This window comes from Mesoplodon densirostris, chromosome 4 (genome assembly GCF_025265405.1).
Source record: "Mesoplodon densirostris isolate mMesDen1 chromosome 4, mMesDen1 primary haplotype, whole genome shotgun sequence".
Lineage (NCBI taxonomy): Eukaryota > Metazoa > Chordata > Mammalia > Artiodactyla > Ziphiidae > Mesoplodon > Mesoplodon densirostris.
In genome coordinates this window covers 7,989,033-7,994,137 of record NC_082664.1, presented here as the reverse complement: position 1 = coordinate 7,994,137, position 5,105 = coordinate 7,989,033, and the positions used below count along the sequence as shown (strand labels likewise).

General features: G+C 41.8%; 1 pseudogene; it reads right to left on the bottom strand.

Moving 5' to 3' along the window:
- Positions 1 to 2,923: 2,923 nt before the first annotated feature.
- On the bottom strand, positions 2,924 to 4,287 carry LOC132488986 (heterogeneous nuclear ribonucleoprotein A3-like; annotated as a pseudogene).
- Positions 4,288 to 5,105: the final 818 nt, after the last annotated feature.

Sequence of the window (5,105 nt, the reverse complement as noted above, 5' to 3'; positions counted from 1 at the left end):
ATATTTTAATGCAATACATAAAACATCAAAGTTAATGTCCCAAGTCAACAATGAACAAAATATCAGAAATTTAAGTGAAGACAGGATGTAATCCTGTACATGCAGGACTCACCTCTCTCACCTCACCCTAATTTATCCTGTGGATCCTGCTTCCATTGAAATATTTTAATATTTTGTTCATCATGCATACTTTTTACAATAATTTCTAATTTTGAAAATATTGGCTTGTCCAGGATATATGGTACAGAATTGAATTTAGGGTTGACAAAAGGGAACTTCCACCATTCTCATCTTTTAAGAAGACACAAAAAGTACATTTACTTGACAAAACACGAGAGAATCCAGTTATGACCCATGGACATTGGGATCTGTTTTGGTGTCATTCCACTAGAATTGTTCAGCATCTTATAGGGAAAATACACTAAATGGGTCTATTTGGATTTAATGTCAGGCTAGTTGTTTCTGTAAGTTATAAAATGTTTGATTGTAATATCTCTTTCACGATGAATTGGCACGTTTATCTGTCCACTGCCTTGAAATAACCCACGCTGAGGGAAAGCCAATGCTATAATAAATGTAGTGATTACAGACCTTGTCATAAGCTCCAACCCCTCTCTGCTAAGAGTCTGCATGCTCCTCAAAATACCAACTGAGGCTAGAATGAAGGTGTTGATGTATTTCAGGAGCAACAATGCTTAGTACCTATTCTGCAAAAATAGAGCTTTTAAAAATAGCATAAACCCATTTTTTCCCTTAAAATCTCCAAATATACATTCAAAAATGGCACTGACACTTCCTCCCCTCTTTGCCAATAAAAAGTTCATTTACTTATCAGAGTGTCCCACACAAGAGGCTGAAAGTAAGTTGAGAAATTTGTAAAGAATCTTAATTCTGACCTTGCTTCTGAAGTCATCAAATGTGAATCCTTGAGGCTGCCTACATACATCCTCTTCCCTTCTGGGGCCCCCTCTGTCGCTTGCTCTGGGCCAACTATCTCTACCATTAATGACCCCTTTGCCTGAACCAAAGAAGACATCTGAAAAAGCAAGCCAGGCTTCTTTCCAGATCAACTGTTGACAGCCAGAAACCTCTCTTTGATGTCCCCAGATAAAGAAGAAGGGAGAAGGCATAATTAGTTGGTGTTTTAATGTGTGTGGCATTTTTCACTTTCTCTAATTCTTTTTTGAGCTAAGGTTTGAATTGTTGAGTCAAAGAACCCTTTGGCAGGAGGAGTGATTATATGTTTTCAGAGGTCAGAAGCCTGGCCTTTTGCTGTGAAAGTGCCTGAAGGTGAAATTGAGCCAAGTTCAAAGGGAAGTCTAATTGACTGCCCTTGGTCTAACTTCCTTGAGAACTGCTGCCCTTGAATGATCAAGCTGCTGCTTCGGGGTGTCCAGGGTGGTCCTCAGGGGATGGTCTTTAAAATGTCACAGGATGATACCACACTTTAGGGACAAGATAGCTTTTAGAGTCCTCCTTGAGCCCAGCTCATTTATTCATTCAACAACAAATATTTATTTGGCACCTACTTACTGTGTGCCAGGCACTGTTCTTCCAGGGAAGTTATGCTTAAATTCTTTATTTGGGTGACCAATGCTGCCTAACATCAGAAGAAAACATGCATTCTTCCCACTGTGTTAATGCCATCCAAAGAATTTGTCTTTGCAGGAACAAAAACAGATCATTTATATAAATCTTATATAAATCAGTTATATAAATCATGATTAGGGGCCCCGCCAACCCACAGCATCCTTCTGTTGATTTTTACTAAGTACTCCCCCTTAATAAGTGCTAAAATTCCCTCTTTTCCTTTCTCCTCTCCCCTTGCTTATTTTTCTGTATTGAACATTCTGTCCTGTTTGGTCCCTTCTGAGGCTTGGTCTCTGCCCATTGTTTCACAGAACAAATGCCCAGGAGAGGGAATAAAGTATCCATCTCTTCTTCCCTTGGGAAAGTCCTAGAAGCAGACCAAAGAAAACCACCAAGTGCTAATACCCATGATTTTACTTTTAATTTCAACATTTTTCTTCCATCAGGTAGATAAATGATCAGAGATCTGGACAAAGCAAATTTGATTAGGTTTTTCCAACTGAATAATAAAGATGGAGAGGTATCATAATTGCAAGATGGGAAGTCCCTTGGGAGTCCATAGGATCCAACCCCCCTGCTTCAGGTAGACATGCATGCAAACTACCCTAAATAGGAAGAGGAGATGGCTCATTACACTGGTTGTTACTATTGTTGTTCTTTAAATAACTCTAAGAAATTAATCTATTGGGACATAGTGACTGTGGATCTTCTGGGTAGACATTTGCAAGGCTTATTGGAGTCAAATTCACCTATATGATAACTAAATGGACTATTTGGCTACCAATGTATGGAACTGTCACCATTGGACTCTACCTGTTCTTTGCTCCTGGTCAGCACATTAAAGCTGTCCTTTACAAGACTGATGACATTATCTTCCTGAAACCATGGGCCAGATCAGCATTGCCTTCCTCCTAATTTCAGAAGCCTTCAGTAGCTTTCCACTGCAAACCCAGTGAAGTTCACAGTCATTAGCACAGCATGCAAGACCTTCCACTATCTCTCTGTATACCTGGAGCACGTAGCAAAAGGATAGATGGGCTTTGGAACTCATAAGAATCAGGTCTTAGTTCTGCCATTTACTGCCCATTCCTTTTTGGGATTAAGCCTCAGTTTCTTTTTCTTTTTTTTTTTTTAAGTTAAAAATTCCTTAATTTTTTATTCCTGGTACCACTACCACAATTTACAGGGCAATATACCTGATGTAATGAAAAGAAAAAGAAAAAGACAAAGCTACAACAGATAAAAGACCTCAGGAATGTACATCTAATTGACACTACATTGCATTTATCAATAGCTGCACTTTTTGCCAACTGTGGCTATGAACAGTTGTCCTGAACAAGAAGGGTTTCCTGTTTAAGCTGCAGTAACTTTTCTGACTATGGATCATCGTTCCTTCTGTGGCAGATTTTTACAGTTCCTCTAATGCATTTGGGACGACTGTCTCAAAGTAACCTGCAGCTTTCCTGACCACTCCTCGCTCTCTCTCCTGCTAAGAACTGTAGCCCTTTTCTTCTGAGTTTTTAGAACCTTCTGCTACCCTATCCACCACTTCCACCCCCAGATCCATAACCACCACCATAGGGACTTCCCGAGCTTCTTCCACCAAAACTGCCCCCCTTCACGGGTCCATCATTTGATGGCTGTTGTCCACTATAATTTCCAAAATCATGATAGCTCCCACCACCACCATAGTTACCTCCACAATTTCCTCCTTCATTGTAACCATCATATCCTCCACCACCACCACCATATCCACCACCTTGGTTTCCATATCCCGGTCCACCACCCCCATAGCCTCCTCTATGACTGTAACCAGGACCACGGCCATAGTTACCACCGTCGCCTCCAAATCCATCCTATCCACCATCACCTCCTCCATGACTACCTCTGCTGCCACCACCTCCACCACCATAGCCTCCTCTTCCACCAAAGCTTCCACCACGGCCAAAGTTACCTCCACCACCTCCAAAGTTTCCTCCACGACCCACAAAGCTGCCAGATCCACCTCCACGACCTCTTTGTGATCCAGCAGATTGCATTTCTTGTTTAGAAAGGGCCTTTTTCACTTCACAAGTATGCCCATTAAGAGTGTGGTATTTCTGAACAACAATTTTATCAACGGTATCATGATCATCAAAAGTTACAAAAGCAAAGCCTCTCTTTTTTCCACGCTGCCTGTCTTCCGTAACTTCTATGGTTTCAATCTTGCCATACTTTTCAAAGTAGTCTCTCAAATTATATTCTTCTGTATCTTCTTTAATACCACCAACACAAATTTTCTTCACTGTTAGGTGGGCACCAGGCTTTACAGAATCCTCTCTAGAAACAGCTCTCTTTGGTTCCACTACACGCCCATCAACCTTGTGTGGTCGAGCACACATTGCTGCATCCACCTCTTCAACACAAGAGTAAGTCACAAAACCAAAGCCCCTGGAACGTTTTGTTTGGGGGTCTCTCATCACCACACAATCTGTAAGTGTGCCCCATTTCTCAAAATGTTCTCTTAAGCTATCATCTGTAGTTTCAAAGCTCAGACCACCAATAAACAGTTTTCTCAACTGTTCTGGTTCCTTTGGATCATGGCCCTCCTCCCCCCGGCGGTGGCGGCGACGGCCGGAGTCGGGCTGGGGGCGGCCAGGCGGCGGTTTTACCTCCATTTTGAGACCGGACTCGCCTCTTCCAACTCGAGTTCAATATGGGACCCAAGCCTCAGTTTCTTCATCTCTGGGTAAAATGGGCATTAGAACCTCCATCTCCCAACGCTGTCATGAGGATTGAATGAGACAAGACATGTACAATACTGAGAAGAATGCCTAGTACACAGCAGGTACTCAACAAACACTGTACCTAAAGTTGAAACTGCGCTAAGAATCTCTCTCTGAGTTTCTCTCTGATTTCCAAATTTATTTCCTATCACAGTCTTCCGCTCAGTCAGAGCTCCATTGTGACATTGTCTCTCCATTTCCTGAACACACTCTACTAAATTCAGCCTTCCATGTGAGCTCCTGTTTTGTCTCTCTACTCCGACTTCACTCATTCTCTCAGTATCCACTCCTGGATGAAGTGATTTATCTATTTATCTATATTGCATCTTAACTTGATTCCATGGTACTTCTTCCTGAGAATCAAAAGTGGCACTTATAGCCTTTAGCCAATTTTTAATCATCTACTTTTAGCCTGCCCACTACATTGCAGGTTCCCAGAGGATAGGGATTCTGTTTTTGTAACTCTGTGTTCTCCAGAGGCACAAATAAAGCAGTATAAGTCAGCTTTTACTAGGTCATGCTGAAGTAACAAATAGCCCCCAAGTCTCAGGAGCTTACTACAATGGTTTATTTTTTGCTCATATTGATGTTAATGGTAGGTCAACAGCAGTACCCCTACTTCTACCTTTGTACTGAGATCCAGGCTGAATATGCAGTCCCTCTTTGGCACTTGACCTTCTCGAGACAGAGGGAGAAGAGTGATGACAAAATCCTGTAGTGGTTCTCAGGATCACTTTCATTTTATTGGCC